Genomic DNA, 20386 nt, shown 5'->3' with positions numbered 1-20386 from the left:
TTGAGTCACTTGTTTTGACTCCAAAGAGTGAAATAAGACAGATTTATGTTGATCTTGCTCTCTTGCTGAGACTTAAAGCTGTTCTGATAGGTAAACTGAAAACTTTCATGAGTTCATCCACTTTAACAAAATCTAATTTCTATCTGCATAGAATTAACCCTGGGTCCTGACAAGCCTGCCAGCATACATCACGGAATGTGTGTGTGTGCTTTTTTTGCTAAGTAGTATATCTGTGCTAAACATATTTTTTCGAAATGCTTCCCAAAATCTTCCGTTTGGGTTTGTCAGACTGTGAGTGTGAGTTAGGGTTGACTAAAAGTACTGGGAGGTTTTAACCAGATCTGGGTGTTTTCTTCAGGAGAAAGGACTTGCAGCCCTATTTTTCAGTCCAAATAAATAGGAAGTACTGAACATTGCTGTCATACATAGTTACTTATGGCATCTAGTATTTTTGTATAACCAGATTATTTAACTGCTTGTTTGCAGTTATTTCAGTTTAGAGCTGAAAACTTGCAAATCACACAGTGCTTTTCTCCTAAAAAAAAAAAAAAAAAAAAAGCGGCTCCACACAGTGCATTTAATAGACATGACTGATGTAAATGAAGCAAAGCACCGAAAACCAGCAACTCATATAAAGGCCCTCTACTTGATTGAGAAGGACTCTATTGACATCATTCCGTGGATCAATTAAATTTAGCTTGTTTGATCTTTTTAATAACTAGAGACTCCAGACTGGCTAGGCATGTCTGGAGGGCAGAACTGATAATGCTTTGATCTAATATAAGTTAAAAGAATGGTTGGAAACACGCTCTCTTTCTAACAAGGAGGACGCATGGAGGGGAAAGAAGATTCTATTTAGAATGTGAGCCGGCAAATGCAATCAGGCGTGGTGTCTCAGTGAATCATTACACCGTGAAGGGTGATAAAACTCTCACTGGGAGCTGCTGAATGGTGGACCACACATTTTTGACCAAATGTGGAATGATTATAAATGCAGTTAACTTATTTAGTTGAAGTCAAAGTTACTCTCACAAAGACTTGATTGAGTGTAGTTTCAAATTCCAGCCAGAATGTGACTTTTTTTTTTTTATATCGCGATAAAGATATTGTCAAACTATACTCTGGATCTGAAGACACATCAGAGACTTAGAAAAACAAAGTTAAGCAGAATTTCTTTCCAGCATAAGGGATACAAGGAAGTAACGCTGACTCGTGATAAATTAGTACTTTTACTTCTATAGGGAAAGTACAAGGAACAAATTTAAGGGGCACGGATGAAAAAGAACCTGACAATGACCTTTAATAAGCATCTGATATTCAAATCAATCAATCAGTCAAATTTATTTGTTTAGCCCATTTAAGCAACAAGCCAGTTCAAAGTGCTTAACATCATAAAAACAAAAATACAAAGTCATAAAAGACACAATGCAGTCAACAATTGAACAAGCATTACATTTTGATGATTGCCATAATCAAAGTCATGAATACACATCAAATATGTTGGTCAACATTTAATATCTTATGATTCAAATGCAACTCTAACCAGGTGGGTTTTTAATCCAGATTTAAAGGAACTCAGTATTTCGGCTGTTTTGCAGTTTTCTGGGAGCTTGTTTCAGATTTGGAACATTATGTTTGATCTAAAACCGTCTGTTTGGTGGAAATACAGATCGTTTGTGTAATTACTTGAATGTCAGGAATTGAAGTAATCAGCCCCGTCTCTCAGGACAGAGCTGATTATAGCAAAGAATTCACCACTTCCAACTCTTTGCTATAATCTTTAGCCTCAGCAAAAGCAACACTGTGTCAGACTTAAAGGTGAGTACAGCCTCCTTCTGATGACAACGGCAGCATACTTAAGACAACTTGTACAGAACAAGTCCCTTCAGGTTACATGAAAAGAGCCACGCATGACTTACTCACGGACCTCACAGAAGGGGTCTGTCCTTTCATGTGATACTCATTCTCTGAAAAATGCTGCCAAAAAGGGAGGGGATGTGGAGTAAGAGTCCTGAAGGTGAAGAATGCTATTAATTGCGTAGCGGCATCCAGGGTCACACAGAAAGGTAACACGTGCAGTGTCAACTTTAGCCTGTCACCAAGGATAAAGGACGAAAACACACTGTCGTATTCATGAATGCAGCCAGGACAAGGCAGCTTTCTTGAAATTGAGCTATGTTGTAGACATCACACTGTCTGAATGTCTCACCTAAATTAGACTTATTTACGATTTCACAACATAGTTTTCTATTTTTGTTCAAGTTTTTTTTATGTTTAATTCTTCCCTCCCAAACAATTTCACGTTTAAAATAACCTATGATACAGTTACAAGTTGGTTAAATATGTGCTTTGCCCTCCAGATATGGTGCATTTCTTTATGATGTGGAAAAAGAAATATGGACCAAGTCATAAGGTTCAGAATGGAAGCAAAACCCTCTGCTGATCTAATGCTGCAGATCAGCAGGACTAGATCTGCTGATCTAGTGCTCTACTCATGGTATCAAAAAGTGTCACCGTTCTTGGAGGGCACATCTTCATGCTAACAACTGGTTGAATGAGACACTGTTTCATGATTCACCACTGATGATACAATTTAATAACATCAGGGAGATCTAAAATCTAATTTACTGAGTGAATGAGTCAAATGGAATCTACAATGTCAAAATGGAGAAGGTCTGACATAATTATATGTAGCAATGTTTATTAAGAGTGACAGATTAAAAAAAAAAAGAAAGAAAACTTCAAACATTTTTAAGGAATTTAACCGAAGTTGAGAATGTCACCTGAAAGTATGATTTTTGCCCATATTTGCCATTTTAAAGTTGAGCAGAAGGAATAAAAAGATTGTGTTTCTGTCAGATGAGCTGCTTTAAATGTAGGTGGCTGTAGATCAGTGGAAAGAGTATTTGCCTTGGTATATGAAATTTGTGAGTTAAAGGCATCCTGTCATATGACAAAATACCCTGTGTAAGACATTTCCTCCCAAGTTGTCAACTGATCTCCAGATTAGTTTATCAATGTAAACACTCAGTGAATGTGGGGCAGAATAGTGTAATGTACTTTGAGTGGTCAGCATGACTAGAAAAGTGCTTGTTTTGTTGAATTCATTCAAAATAATTCAAAATTTCAGTCAGTCAGAATTTTACTTTTTAGTCTTTATGTATAAATATGCACAAAGTGTGCATTTTGAGATGCAATGAGCACAGGGTGCTAAATTCTAACTTAGAAGCACATGGCAGTTTTGGAAGAGGCCACAAGGGGGCAGCTATGTCCAATGAACCTGTCTGTTTATACGCAAAGTGAATCGTCCTCTTTCTTCCTCAGTTTGTCCTTGTTTATCTCCTGTGGACTATTCCCACCACACCTTGCTCCTGTTTTTTTTTCCATACTCCAAGGAATAAATGAGAAATCTGTTTTATCAGAAAACGCACCTTCCACAGCGGGAAGTCAGCACCATCTGGGTGTGAAAAAGGGTTATGAACAACAGAGGTCATTTTTCAACACATTTCATTGTTGGGCTCACGTTGCAGGAAAACAGAAAAAGTGGCATTTATGATAAAGGATATTGCCCAGGTGATTGGTGCACTATGCATGGGAATCTGATGACAATTCACAGGAGGCAGTGGAGGGCTATTTTAGAGGAAGCGAATAATTCAGCACTCAGACATGGGTGCATTGCTACAGTTTTCATTTTAATACCCTGGTTTCCACCTGCAGTTGCGTGGCATTCATGTAGAAGATCAGAGAGTAAAGGTGTGGGGTTCATAAAGTCAGCTGGGTTGTGCTTTCATTTTTAGCTCGAGGCAATCAGACGATTTTCTCAGAAATGAGAAATGACTGAATAGAGCCAAAAGCTGTCAGACCTACTGGACCATAGATTCAGACGGCTGCTGCAGGCCCAAAATTAGCTACATAATTGGTCTACTGTTACCTGGTCAACAGTTCATTTTACTAAAACCTTTTTTAGATTTAGATTATTGCAACTGAAGTTAGTCACTTCAAAATCCCATTTTATGCAATAGACACACATCACATTGTTTAGCTCATATTATAGCCCATTCTCTTCAACTAGTAGTGTTTGCTTATCACTGGTAACGTTTTAGCTTTCCATGTTACAGGGAGTCATGTGATTATACCTGATCATGGACAAAGAACGGATTTCAGAAAGCTGAACACTGTGTGTAACGTGGAAAAACTGACACGGTGGGCTTAATGTTCCTACATGCAAAAACATATTTTTGGCATTTATTAAAAGCCTGAGCCAGCGGACACTAATGAGAAGAGATGTTGGTTGTTAGCAGAGATAAAAACCATTCGGTATTGTAGCATAATGAATAATATGAACCAGAGATTAAACTTTTGTTTCTTGCATCGAAAATGGCACCGCTTCTGCTAGTATACGACTGTGGAACAAAAGAAATGTCAGGATCTTAGGTTGGTTGTTTGTTTTGGGTTCTGTTATTTGTGTTCTTTAGTTCTTCCTATTAGTTCTGCGTTGCTTCTATTTTTTCCTTCTGTTCCATCTTAATGATTCTAGTTGTGTTTATGTCTTTTGTCTAGTCCTTTTAAGTGTTTTCATGTTTCTTTGGTTTGGTTATTCTTTAGTGTTGGATTGTTTTCTAGTCCACTGTGCCACGTTCTCGCTCTCCCCTCACAGCGGCAGCCTGTTTCTAATCAGCCATTTGTTTCTTGGTCAGTAATCTACCTGCCCAATATATGTACAACTCATTCTTAATTCTTAACTCCCGACTAATCCTGTCACTTCTCTGTGGTCTCCTTATGTACTCCTGGTTCTCCTTTTTTTATTGTGTTGGATTATTTTTTGTTTCTACCCTGGCCCTCTGTGATTTTTGTAATTTTTTTCATTAAAACATTTTTTTTTCCAACATCCTCCTAGCTCCTGTCTGCAAATTTGGTCCTCCATCAACAAAATCACAACACATGACAATATATGCAAATAAGATACACAATTCAGCAAAAATAAATAAAAATCAAATAAATACATAAATAAATCCTTGTGATGTGTGGTAGTTATCAAATACAATATATATACATATACATATATATATATATATATATATATATATATATATATATATATATATATATATATATATATATATATATATATATATATATATATATAGTTTATATATAAACTTATATATAAGTTTATATATATATATATAAACTTTACATTATAAATCTAAATTATTTTAAAGCCATCTTTCCCATTAAAACAAGCTAGGTAAAATGTTAAAAGAAAGGAGAACTATTGTTTGAAAATCCCTGTTCTAGATAATTCCAATTACAGAGTTTTATAAATGTGACATGACATATTTAAAATTCTATTGACAGAAAATCAAGCTTTTATCAGAACTTAAATCTTTCAGAAGCCTGTGGGAAAGATGAAAACGTCTACATTTCTCTGCTCTAATTCCTACCAGTAACCTGGGAGGGAAGAAGAGGAGCAATTTTAGGAATTATCTTTCATCTGTAAGATTTTAACACCAACACTGCCACAATGGAACAAGAAAAGAGTACCAACTGGGATCAGGCTGTTGCCTTCCTGACTCAGAACCGGCTGGATCAGTCCAGATGTGTGGGTACAGACAGCAGCTGTTCCAGCATGATCATCACTCAGACTGCAAGGCGTTTAGATTAGGAACCAACACATCATTTGATTAAAGTGGCAAATAACTTTTAAATCTCAACCGGGTAATTAGACCTGGTGTTTGATTGGCCAATCAGATGGAGACTTGGTATAACATGATAGCAAAATCATGTTATGTAGCCCTAGAAAAATCTACTTAACTTTTCTGAACCCCATTGTTCAGACCCAAGAGATGTCAAAAATATCAAGAATCATGATAGGACTAGAGCCCATTTCACAGTTTCAAGCACAATTGTTTCCTGAATTCCTGAGTTAGTAAATTGGGATCATTTGAATTAGAAAATTAACGATGCAGGCAATCAGACTCTTCTGAGAATTACACACTATGGTTACAAAACATTGATTTTTGTGGATTCTGTGTGGAATAAGAGCTTGTTTTCAGGTCCTAAGTGAAAGGTAAATCTGGTGTGTTTGTGCACTCAATAAATTATAAGGTTTTTGCCATCAGCTAACATAGTGGAGTTTTCTGATGATCTTGTTTTCTTGCAGTGCCTACTATGTGGACTTCCCAAAGGTTATGTCATATCAAATCAAAGAACCATAAGTAAAACCACAAGCTAGTCGACGGGTAAAAGTAATGATACATTCATTAATTAAAGCAAAAATAGTTGGACCTCTACTTTTAAATGTCTTAAATTATCATTAGAGTTGAGTGGTGATTCTGTGGGTGTAAGCACAGTTGAAAGTTGGGCAGTGATGGACTGAATCATATAATTAGTTATGTTGGAATAATTTCCCCACGTTTGCAGCTGTAACCCTCAGGAGAAGTGATGCAATTAAGAGAGAATTGCTCAGACGTCTTCAGCTTCATATCCACTTTCTATCTTTTTACTTTCATTTAATCGGTGGACTCACCAATGTGTTTTCCAGCCAGAAAGAGCAACTTATAAACTGAGACTTTCCAAACAATGTTAAGGATTCAAGGATTCTAAAATCACGTGGACTAATTTACTTTGAAAGTAAAAATTGTATGAACATCATAATTACCAAGTAAATTTTCTTTGGAAAAATTATTTCTGTAGCATTCAGTCTTGCTCTTGAATAAGATTCTCTCCACACCTACACAACATTAATCTTTCTTGCAATTGGTTAGTATCTATTGAACTGACTAAGGTCTGTAATTACATCAACACTTGAGTGGTGAGCCATTAAAATAAGTCTTTAACAGCTGTTATAGGTCATGAAAGAAAATACAGCCTTCTATCGCCATCTGTGATAATGTAATACCTGCACCGGAAATGCAGTTGATGAGGATAAAGGAAAGGTTATGTGAAAAAAAGTAGCTAATTGTCAGCTTCAATTCACAGATTGGTTACAAAAAGGCGGAAACAGTGTTGCCGGTATGAGGAAAAGTGTTGAAGAAAGGTAGACTGTTGTCTTGGTTACCGGGATGACGAGTCTTCCCACAGAGGCTTTTGTTACATGAATCACTGGAGATCCCACATGCGTTTAGTTCAAAAGTGAAAACACATACAAATAATCCAAACATTTTACCTAAACAGATTAATCTCCACCGGTTTTGGGGGTTAAAAGTAGCATAAAAGCAATTTTATACCCCCATTCACACTTATTGTCCCTTGTGAAGAAAGATGGAAACAAACTCACACAGCATGATTGTAAAGGTGACCATCATGAGTCTGATAAAAGAAATTAAAATGAAACATTACCATTTTAAATTGTTCAGTGTTTTGAAGTTACTCATTTTTAATCCACGACTTTCTCTTTTACTAGAATTTAAATGTTAAATAACACAGCTGATCTCTTCGCCGCTCTTCAAAATGGAGAGGATGAGAGTAAGTAAGGTGGGTGGAAACCTTCTTAGAATAAATGACAGTATGAATTGTTCTAAGTGATGTCATTTTAGCTGAATATTTGCTGGACTGTGGCAGAAAACTGTTAATGGGAAACCTCTTCGTCTTACAGGTAGATAATTATCTAAACATATGACTAGATGAGCACAGAAATTGTCAAAGAGAGAGAGAAAAAAACTAATATCATGGCCTCTCCTCATGAGTCTCACCTCCTGCTAATCCCCAGCACCTCAGATTAATCAAGATGGATGGAAAGATGAATGGATGATGAATGGACGGACAAACAGATACGGTTTTATTCTTCAGAAATGAACAAAATAAGAAAAGTGAGGATTTTGTGAAACAGCCCTAGTTCGCCACGTTAACATTCATCTTCAGTCAGCATCCAACCCAACTTCAGTCAGCAACTTAAATTTGTCCCTTTTTCTTTTGGTTCATTCAGATCCTGAATGAACCAAGTTGATGCCTTTGTGTGTCTTACATTTGTAAAGGATGGTGCTGCTTAAGTCCAGATCAAGGCATAAGGCAACACAAAATATCATAGCCTTATGGTTGAAGTAATGTCAAAAAGGTTTTACTTATATGACAAACTTGTTTAGTGTGAACTTGTGAGTTGTCCCAAGGTTGGTGGCTCTGCTTTTAGCTCAGGAGTTTTTTTTATTTATTTTTATTTCTTTGCTTGGCTGACAAAACAATGTATGTGAGTAGTTTTTATTTTAAGGGCATCCCAGTGTCTTCTGATATATACTGCAAAGAAAGAAAACAAAAATATGATCATATGCCCTTTAATTTTTCCTTGGAATAAAACTGTTAAATTACCATTTGTTTTTGTATGAGTCCCTATTATTTTTTTAACTTATTTTTTAAGCAATAACAGAGCAGGATGGTGTGATTCTACATGTCAACATCACCTGCTGGTTTGTGAGTAAATGTCTGCAGAGAGTTTCTGTTTGATTTCACAGCTGTGGAAATGGCTGTCTGCGTAGCCCCTGGCCATGCTTTACAAGTTAAATAGGTTGTCTGTGGAGGCCACTGAGACAAATCGTTGTGAAACAAACAGCAAAATGTGGAAATGCAGCTCTGTGCATGATCCAATTTTATTTTTTTTTATTTTTCTACTTTGAATGTTGCCACCTGTGGCGACCAGATGTTCTGCAAATACTCACAAATGGCAGACAGAATTATTTAGAGCTATCAAGTTCAAAAAGTTGAACAAATCAAATACTTAAAAGAAGCTAACATGTTACTTTAGCTTGGACAGTAAAGCTGCATAAAGCTAGAGTCATTTTGGTTAATAAATTATGTGTTTTAATATTGCAGATCAGAGAAAAAAATATTATGTTGAACCTACTGCTAAACACAAAATCTTATTTCAGTCTAGTTTCTAGTGAAAATATTGTAGTGCACTTGAAATAAGACAAAAAATAACTCAAAAGCAACCTTTCAGCAGGAAAAATAAGTTTTTTTTAACTCTGCTCCAGGACTAAAACAACCAATTAGAGGCAAGAGGAGCGCCTTTGTGCTGTCAATCACCCTAGTGCACTTGGTGCTAACTATCATAATAGCGGAGGGACAACTTACTGTAATAGAAAAACTGTTTATCCACAGTCATCGGTGGCTATGCTAACTAGCATGAGCAGGTAAGGTAATTTATATAGCATATTTTCAGCAACAAGGCAATTCAAAGTGCTTTACATGAGTTAAAAAGAAATACAAACAAAATAACAAACCAAAGGAAAGAAAAAAAAACAGGAAAGATAACTAATCTTATGTTGTTCTAAAGTATGTAAACTGTTCAGGGTTGCTAAGTATCTAATTTCATTTCTAAATAGTGAGTACTCTACAGTTTCTGATAAAATAAGCTTAAGAGTGACTGATCTAATTTCACAAGAATGGTTGACAACCCTAAGATCCTCCTCTGATTGGTTGTTTCTGACTGAGTGGTGCATTTCTGCAATTCCACTGAGAGCACTGGAAGAAGGCAGAGGACCTTTATTTTTTTTAACAAATTATTGGTCTCATGCTATACTGTCATGCCTCAGTGACAGATTTAAATTAAAAAAAATATATTTTTTCATACTACATACTGTAGCTGTAACAGAAACTTCAGGGTTACTTGCAAATACACTGAGTGTTAATAGAAATAATAATAATAATAGTAATAATAATAATAATAATAATAATAATAATAATAATAATAATAATAATAATAATAATAATAATAATAATAATAATAATAATAAACGCTCAAGTAATTTTGTTTTGTTTTCTCCCGAGAGAACAACTCAAATTTATTAAAATGATTGTGATATTTTGTAGAACAATATTTCAGCGTTCCTGCTCTGATGCTTTTATAGTACATGGCCTTGCTTCTTTGTATGAATGCATCATTTTGACACCCCCACTTTGTGTGCAACTCAAAATATGTTCATCTGTTGCAGATTGAACCATTGACTCATAAATCCAATGCAGAGCGTCTGTTCCTGCAGCCAAGGATCTCAGCAGGCTTCTTGCTGCCAATGCAGCAAAAATCTGCCATGTTTTTTTTTTGTGTGTTGTTGTTGTTTTTGAGTCTGTGGCACTAAATGATGTAAGGCTAAATCTGACCAGATTAACACATCCCTTTCAGTTATACTTAGACGTCTGCATCATAAAATTTGTTCTATTGTAGATTCAACACCAGCAACATGGAGAATTGTTAGTGAGGACTTTATTTCATCTGCAATTTAAAAGACAGAAAACAAAATTGGGTGTCAAGTTTAGAGTTTGCAGAACCTTTGATAGTAATGTGTGAAAAGTCCTGACTGAATTAACTAGACTTAAATAATGTATCTTATATTGAAAACATATAATCTAAAAAGACAAAAAAAAAATCCTAATACAGTGAACTTTGGAGGTTCACCTCACCATCCTCCCCACTGTGCAGACCGTCAAGAAAACTAATTATTGGTTGGGGGTCCAATTTGAAAAATCTTAGTCACAGGTGAACATCCTGATACCTTGTTGGTCGACCATCTTTGAGTCTATATTATGACCCACTGGCCATGTCTTGCAGTCAATTTTTCACAAGTACAGCATATTTTTGTGTGTATGGTTGTGAAAACTGTATTAAAGGCCGTGCTGATTACTTCGTTGATCTGGCAAATCTGACTTTTCCCCTCACAGTCAAATAATATTCTCAGCTTCTGCATAGGCTGTCGTGACTCCATGTCTGTCCTTATCATGCGACGCACCTTGCATCTTGCAGCTGTGCAGTGAAGAGATGCCAGCCCATATTATTGATTATTTAATTAGTATATTCTGTTTACATTTCTAAATCTTCTTTTAGAATTGTTTCCACAAGAAAACAAGTACTGATACTTACATCGAGTACACGCCAGTACACAGCAGCGTCCATTGACACTAAACCTACAAAAGCTGAAGGAAAAGATAACTTTCAGGCTTGCCATGTCGGAGACTTGTGACAGCAAGATTAATGATCTGAGAGGTTATTGATCAATTTTCTAATAACAATACTGTAAGTAAAGGTTTCCAACAGCAAATATAGTGCTGGAGGAAATTCACATACTGCATGAGGAAAAGATGACCTTCAGAGAGAGGAGGACTGCTGAAGAAAAACACCTCTGTCCAAATTTTTCTCACTTCCATTTGTGGTTTTCACCAAGTGTGGCCCCTGGAGAACAACATTTTAGCATTCGTAGTGACCAAAATGCTGGCTTCTTCTTATGCATTTGTCATTTTGTCAGTGTTCAAGCTCCTTTTCCTTCAAGCTAAAAAAAAAAAAATAAAAAAATCTTTCAAATGGCAATCATGAATGTGATTGTGCTGCTGGCCTGAGGTGAGAACGCCTCTAGAACACTGAGAAGAGAGGAAGACTCATTAGTTTTGTTGCACCTCCAATTTCATGAAAATGCAATCCACAGCACACACTTGTCAAAACAATCATGAAAATTAATTGTCCCAACATTTTAACCACAAATAAAATATCCACACAACTACTTGTTTTCACCAAGGAAAATTAATTGGCTTCAAAAAAATTTTGAGTCTTATATGTAGCCACAACAAACTTAGTAATGTTCTCGAAGTTTAATACTCTTCTCTGAATGTCTGTCAATATGTTTCTCACATTAATGATCATATTTTTCTAAATTAGAAACTAAATAAAACGGCTTTTATATAAACCAAGGGTGCCAGACCAGTCTGTGAGAGATACCACCTCGCTGCTTTTGGATGAATATTTCTCTCGCACACCCAAATAAAGCTGTTGAATTCCCTCATTATCAGTCATTCAGCTCTGCAGAGAGCCTGGTGAGTAAATCATTTGATTCAGCCAAGTTGGAGAAAGGAGACATCTAAAAGTCGGGGGGACGTTAGCTCTGGGGGATTGGGCTGGGGCTCCCCTCCTATAACCCATAGCTAATTATCTTTAAATATTATTAAACATGTTGAATTTTGAAAGTGTGCTTGTCTTTTTAGTCAAAAATAATAACATATTCGAAAACCTCGAATGTGAGAAAGGAAAAGAAAAACCGATGGTACATTCTCGCCCTCTCTGTGGCAGATTGTTTCTACTTGTTTCCCCCAAATTGATTTCTGATTTGATAATTATTCAAATTTTTTAGATTTAGGATCTAAAAAAAACAAACAAAAAAAAAAAATCTTGTCTCATGATTCAGGAACCTTGCAGGACCTCCAAGCTGTAACAAGAGATGAAAAACGGAACTACAGGAGCTTCTTGAGCCGAAGTCCAAGTCGGTTTTGTTAGTGAGCTTCATTCTGATTGGCCAGTTGGAATTTCTTTTGTTTCCCCTATTGTATCCATTCAAAAATGTAGAATTCTTCTCTTTTTTTCATGCTCTTCTCTCTTTGTCCTCAAATCTTCTAGGTCTTAGAACTCATAAGTCGTGAAGTTCTTCTTTGAACTCCTGAGAGACTTTCAGCAGCTTAGATAATATTATAAACATGAAATATTGACTGTCCCCGTTATACCCCTGCAATAGTAACCTATAAAATCAGTGCTGTAATCTGTGTTTTATCTAGTTTTTGTTATTTTACTTTTTGTACGGATCTCGTCACGTCACTATGAAAGCCACAGTATCTAGTTTCATGTTACAACAAAGATCTCTCAGGATTTTTATTAGACCGTGGTCATTATTTAGATGCTATTACAGATTTAAGTAATACTTCAAAAATTTAATTTAGAAGAAAAAACAAACACTTTGGACAAGTCATACCTGCTAATATTTTTTACATTAGGACGTAAATGTGGTCCTCCTCTTGTTCCTTTTCTTTCTCTTTCTCCTCCCCTGAGTGCATGATGGACACACTTCACATCCAGTTCATCAAAGACGTACGTAGAGGGACAGACAAGTACGCTTATGAGGTTTGTGTGTCAAAGCCTCTTCAGCATCCTTTATAGTTTGCATTGCTGCGATGCTGATCACAGGCACACTAATGTCTGTCTCCAGCATATCGCATGTGGACAAAAGATTCAAGCTGGTGTTCCTTCAGCAAATTCAACAGGAGTAATTGCAGCACCCAAACCTATTTCTGTGTGACCATTCACATGGCGTTTGCATTGTATTGACTTCTCCTAGTACAGAACAAATTGCTGCTGATAAATGCAGCTGAGGTGGTCTGAAAATAAATGTTTTCTTTTCAGACCTATTCAGGAGGAGGTAATTTATCGTGGTCTTGATGTTAAGAAGCATTCTGGCAGTCTTTTTCATTATTCCACGCAACATTAGCTTTCCAGTCACAAATGCTTGATATAGGCAGAAATTAGAAAAAAAAAAAAAAAAAAACCTGCTCAACAACTGCACAGTGCTTCTTTGAAGATCTAATATGTATAGTAACTAACCTAAAATGTATTGTACAATTTAAAAAATGTCAAAGTGTAATATATTTATTTGGCATAGTTAAGACAACAGCTGACCAAAAACTATTTTCACCAACAAACACACACACAAAAACAAGCTTAGAGAATAAATGTACTAAAAACAAATAAATTACAGAAAAGTTAAGACTTGTAAGAACTGCCCCTCTTTTCTGAACATTTTCTTCCTTTATTTGTTCATAACTGTATGTAATATGTGCTTCACAGAATCAGATAAAAGAAACATTTTTGATCTGAGCTACTTCGAGTGTCAGGCATACATCTCAGCATGTGCCTTGAGGGTACACTTATGGTCCTGTCTCACTTCAGTGTGAAAATAAGCATCAACCTTTACATAAACATGGACCTGCAGAGCTCTCAAAACATCTGATTTGGATGAATGGTTCACCTTATAGCCACACGCATGACTCATCTAGATAGGATGTGTTGTTCACAGAGAAAGAACTGAGGCATGCAAACAGAGACACTTTTGGGCAAGATTAACAGCAGCATTATTAATAAATTACTTAATAAAATCGAGCAAAGTTGCATAAGCAGTATGTTACAACACATTTGAGTACAACCTTCAGAAAGACAGTTGTGGACGTGTGAATGGCAGAAATTCATTGATTTCTCAGAGTCACATCCAGAAAAGTTTGACTTTGATTAACTTCAAAAAGTAAAAGTTGTATTTTTCAGATTTACTCTGCAATAAGTTATTTTCATTTTGATTATGGCCTGCAGCTAATGAAAACCCAAACTTCAGTTTATTAGAACATTTGAATATTACAGAGGAACAGTCAAAATTGATTTTAAATCAGGAAAGGAATAACTTACACTGTTAGTCTGACTTTGAGGTGTACCCTTACTTATTCATTCATTCAAACTTTATTTAACCACGTAAGCTCTTAAGAAGAAATTCTTATAGGGAAGGGAAACAGATAGTGGAGACAAAACAACAAAGAGCTCTGGGCTGTAAACCACAAAAGGTAAATGTTGCAATAAAGCCCTCTCTTCAGATGATGTAAATTCTCCCTTTTATTTGGAAATTAAAAATTCCATTGCCATTTTTTTTTTTTTATTTCCCAAAGCAGGAGGTTAAAGTGAGTCAGGCCCGCCACAGTCATTTCAGATACCTGCTCAGCAACTGTCTTGTATTGTTGTAAAATAAACACTCATCTTTGTCAGTTTTCTAGTTGGTTGCAGTAACTCAAACCTGGTTGTGAAAACCTTTATAGAGAAATGTTTGTGACACTAGGTCCATGTGCTACGGACCCCAAACCAAGTTCCTGTCACATCGTGTCACCGGGGCATACACCTGTATGACAAGGACGGGATCAGGACCAACAAACTGACCAGACATAAACCTCATAGAGAAACGGTGCGGTATTGCTAAGAGGAAGACGAGACACAACAGACCCACAATGGCACGAGGTGAAGGCTGCAATTTAACAACCCAATGAGCCCAAGTTTGCTGTACTGTGCAGTAAACTACTCTTCAGTAGTTTATATTAAACTTCTTTCAGGTTGTAATTTTCTAATCTGAGAAACTGAACTAGGTGTTTTCATTGGCTAGGAGTCAATTTTCAAAATTAACAATAAACAATTGCTGGAAATGTATCACTTTGACAAATGTAATATATTTTTGAATTAAAAACAAACATACTTTTCATTGTTGTTGTAATTTGTGTTTTTTTCCCCCGATCTTGTTACCGTTTATATTCTTTGTAAACAAAGAAACTGCACAGACATATGACTCGTCTCCCACATGAAATCCTTTAATGTGAGATCTGCTTTCTTTCTAAAATGTTTGTCTTATTTGCCACAAAGTGAAGAAGTGGGACAAGCTGAGAATCAGACAAAAGCCTCATATAGGTGTGACTTGATACATCACCAAAAAACAAAAAAAAAACAAAAAACAAAAAAAAAAAAACACAACTTCTGTTTACTCATTTGTTGAAGTGTGAAGAATCTACAGTTAAAGAATTTCAGATAATTTTGGAAACGATCATCAACTGTAAGCCAGCCCATACCATGATGTTCCCAGCTGCTAGTTTCACTTTTTGGATTATGATTAAGGGCTGATGGTATGTAAGAGTTCTTTTAAGTATCTAACATTAGTTAGAGCAAGTTATTAATGCAAGTGCTTATGGATACGATCACCCTCCTTTACAGATGAATTTGAAATATTCCGATAAGGAAGATAAACATGTAGCAATTCAGGGTGAAAAGTGGGGAATGAATCTCTGGTCACTTCTATTCTACTTGTATCTCATCTCCCTTTTCTAATATGTGTCAGTGCAAGAAGCTAAAGTTATTTTTTTTTTTACATTATTCTGAAGAGTTCAGGGTCACCAGGAGGAACCTTGAACTGGGTCATTAACAGAATGACCAGTGAAATGCAGTAATTGATGGCATTTTACACTCATTACACGTCCTCTCTTGCTGGCATTTCTGTTTCTTTATGTTTGATGTTTTAAAAATATTTATTCAACAACATGTTTTTTATTTGTGCAGCATGGTGGTGCTCCCACCTTACAACAGAAATATTTCTGGTTTGAATATCAGTTTAAATCTTTCTATCCATTTCATTTTGACAATTTGGGCATCTTACAGAAGCATAGATTGTTTTAAAAGCTGGATGGCTAAACATTTTCTCCAATTAAATGAAGGCAAAACAGGAATTCCTGTTTGTGCTCGGGACTAACAGACACTGTTGGTCCTTTAGCATCTTATGCCAAGTGTTCCATCGAGAAACTTGGGGTAAATTTTATTTATGGTTTAACTTTGAATACCAATGATGGTCGTATTCAGTCTCTGAACTGGTTTGCTTGAGTTTTTATCAAGTATTAATGTCTCATAATCTGAATGGTAAATTGTTCCATTTGTTTCTTCATGATTGGATTATGTTGACACTTTATTCACCAGCCTCAGCAAAGCTAGGTCTGGACCATCTGCAGGTTCCGGCCAAATCACAAAAGTCTTGGCACATCACATTACTCCCTATCCAAATTTATTGGTTCCCCTGTCACTTCAGAGTAAAGATTTAGAATTTGATCCTCACTTGTGGGCCTTTGAATGGTCAAGCATTGGCACTCATCTCCAAACTTTTACATTTGTATGTCTCTAAGGTCCCTAAGCTCATGTAACCATAGCCAGCTGGTTGTGCCACACACAAGTCTAAAAAATAAAGTTTTACTTGCTTACTTACTTCCGTCTAGAAGCCAACATGCTCTAGCATTTTTCTCTGGAACAGTGGCACCCTGCTTAAGTTATTACAAATGACCAAATGTCTGCCATGTTTCTATTGTGCTCCCACAACAAACTAATTTATTTTTTTTCAAGTTGAGCTACACTGCTGAATGATTCTACAGGCTGCTTTCTTTATTAGACTCCTTTTATGGTTTTCGTGGGACTCATTCTAGACCTAAGCCATCGTTCCATTAGTTATTTTTCCATAACGACAAGTCGAAGTATCTACTGCAGCCGGCCAGAGACGGGTGAGATACATTATCTCCTCATGGAGACTTGGAAAAAGAACACACAGAGGTCTATGAAAGGCTACAGTCAGACACGTCATCCACACAGAGACGCTATACAGATATGATGTCAGGCAGAGCCAAAGACATTTTTCACACAAGCAACAGATAAGTCATTCTGGAATATTGCAAAGTTAATATTGGAAGATAATGTAGCATATTAATATATAAGTTCTCATTAATATTAAAATAATAATAAAATACACTAGCTAACCCCGCAGCTGAACAATAAAGTCTCCAAGATAGTGGTATTGAAAAAGATAAGGGTTCAGTAGCTAACTGTACCTGAGCTGAAAAAAGAAATGGCTCAAATGATGTCCTGGTTTCTGGGAGAAAAACTCTTCAGAACTTTCTCACCCTGAGCAACATTTGGTTGAGAAGGTCTGTGATTCACTTTAGATGCGTCAGCTTTCAAAAGACAACCTTCCACAAGACAGCAAATACACTAAGGTAAGCCTTACATAATGCTTCACTTGTAATAATTTAAAACTTAACTTAATGCAGGATAATCAATCTCGGTTGCTCATCAGGAAACTGAACATTGGCTTACACAGGATTTATGCAGTTAGCTCCTAAATGAACATGTTAATTCATAAATTCCTTGCACAAACCAACATGCCATTAAATTAGCTGTCATGCACAGTGATGCAGGTGGACAGAATGCAGATACGACTTCAGAGGACGGCAGGCGGAGAAGCTAATAAACTATTTAATGATAAAATGAAAGTGACAACAAAAGCAAGAAGTCTGAAAAATGAATCCAAAGGGCAGATCATTGTTTGTGACAAAGCGAAGGTCAACCAACATCACAATGAAAGGAGAGAACAATATGGTGCTATCAAGGCCTTTAGGGAGTTGCCATCATTAGGCAATTTCAATGAGTTGAAAATTCACAATATTTAGCGGTAAAGTGTACCTGTCATAGATAGGCACTGAGTAAGTCTGAGGAACTCATTATGACATGTTACAAATTTTTGTTGGTTATCTGAATTATGATCTCCCTGGGCCCAGACAATCTATTAAGGTAATCAGACAAGTGGGTCTGCAGTTGTGCCAAATTATTTCTATATTCAGATGATGAATTAAGGTGGGCATATTGTATATTTTCCAGGCGCATAGTGCCATTTTATGGCAAGTAAAGTTTGAATGGTCAAGCATTGGCACTCATGCTTGACCACTCAAAGTAACTATGTAACTACACATTCAAGTAACTATGTTGCCTTCAGTTGTTATAAAAATACTTTATACATCAAAATTAGCTTAGAAGAAGTTTGGTGTTGACATTTGCACCTTGAAATTGGACTCTACCTCTTTAAGAAGCTTTCCAACACTCTCCTTTCATATATTATTACAACAATAACAGTAAGGCTGAGGCGGCAGTGTAGTAGAAGTAAGAAATACTGCCACCTGGAACGGGTTAAGCAGTCACTTAACCTATTGCTTTTGACCATTGGTGCAGAAAATGTACAATGATCTTACAATTATGCACGGCTCTGTTAATTTTGCATGAATTGCCACAATGAAATGCAACAAACTGGAGGGACAGTTTAAATCACACACATAGGAGGACTTAACCAATTAGATGATTTATGAACAGAATTAATTTCATCTAATTTTTATTGAGGTTCATCACACACTTTTTTCTCTTGATATGTCACGTAGAATACCAATAAAATGGAACATGTGATTGTAACATAGCAAAACTGTGCACTGAGCTGGTGTATTCTTTTGCTGTAACCTACCAAGTGAAAAAAAAATGTTACAGTGGATAATTAGGTGGGTGAATGAAATCAGCAGCTTTAAGACAAATAAAGAGAATGCAAACATGAAAACAACAAGAGAGCCCAACAAAAAAAGAACAAAAAAAAACAACAATAACAAAACATCACTTCAACCTGGTTCCTGTGAAATTTTCATTTTGTAGCCTGTGAGAACCATATTTGATTTTTGAAAATCCTCTTAATCCCACCTCCTTCTTCTGTCTCCATCTCCTACTGTTCAGATCAATAAAGCTCCTCCGATAATTCGTTGTTAAATGGTTGTAAACCAGCAGGAACAAGGGCACCTTCAGATGTCCTTTTGTAATCATGGACCCCCGACAAGCCTGTTCTTTGAGTAAAAGGAGCAGATGGTAGGAACATCGCTGAAGAAGGTTGTTTCGTCACTCCTCCAAGCAGCAACGTCTGTTTTATTCTTCCCCGTGTCTTACAATACCACCACACTCGGCTATGTGGTCAACATCAACAAAACAGCAAATGATTTCATCACTCTCACTTTTCATTTATTATTCAGAAAAAAATGCTCCTAAGGTTCCAGAGACTTGTTTAGGGGGTACAGCCCCCCATGGCATCAATTCAAACTAATCATTAACAGTCCCAAGATTTCTGAAAAGAGGTTCAATTTTAAATTGGGTTCATGCTTTTATATCCAATAATGGCACATATTCATTTTTAATAGAAGCTTTATCAAGGACCTAGAGGTTAAGGAAGTATCTGGGAAAACCTTTAACATTTATGTTGCAGAGCAATCACACATGTATAAAGTGTCGATGAATTCACAATCTGCAGAGATGAGCTGAATAATCACATAAATACTCAATGAGCTGACCGTCTGTTTGGGGTAGAGGTTCACACACTGACCTCAAATGATCACGTAAATCATTAGCTCATGGTAGTAATCAATTTATGATCTATTCTACTTTTACTCAGTGCTTATGATCTTTATCCGCCTTTTATACGTATGTCTTTCACTAAAGCTTGTGGTGAGATTCTCAGAGGATTGTTAGGTCTGGTGGGAGAAAATCAAAGAAACATGAATGGCAAAGTCTGGAAAATCCTTGGATTTTAGATAAACCTCAAAGGGAAACACTTCATATAAACGTGCTACAAATTATAATTTTGATGGGATCAAAAGGAATAAAAGATACACACAAGTGGAGTTCCACACAATCAATAAAACAAAAGCACAAATCCACGCTGCTTTATATTTTCATAAAAGAAAAAAAATAATAATAATCTCCATTGAGTATAAGGCAAAATTCCAATCTAATTGAATCTGAATCTATACATTTGTGTTATGAGGTTATATGACATTGTGTTGTATATTCCAGTCAAACCGATCGACCCCAGCAGCAGCTCTGCGCGTCACAGCGGCTGAATGAAGCAACAGCTGCAGAGACTGCAGTGGAAACAGACTGCGCTCTGTGGGATCACTGTACGAGCGCTCACCGGCTCCTGTGCATCCAGGTAAGACACATACTTAGTCTCGGAAAATACTACCAGTCAGCCCATGATTTATTTCCATGTGTGTCCGTTTATATTTACCTAAAATTAGTAGCACGAGATATTAAATGAGCCACATTATAAGTTCCAGTTATTAATTGTTACTAGTTTCTGCTATGTTGTGTGTTTGTAAAACCTTATATGGACACTTCAATGATGCATTTTTATACAGATGTCAGATTGACTTTGCACGTCATTAACAGCAT

Source organism: Poecilia mexicana, unplaced genomic scaffold (assembly GCF_051168715.1).
Source record: "Poecilia mexicana isolate PSO_F unplaced genomic scaffold, ASM5116871v1 scaffold_6, whole genome shotgun sequence".
NCBI classification, from domain to species: Eukaryota; Metazoa; Chordata; class Actinopteri; order Cyprinodontiformes; family Poeciliidae; genus Poecilia; species Poecilia mexicana.
The sequence above is the reverse complement of the archived record's forward strand: the minus strand, read 5'-3'. Positions refer to the sequence as shown.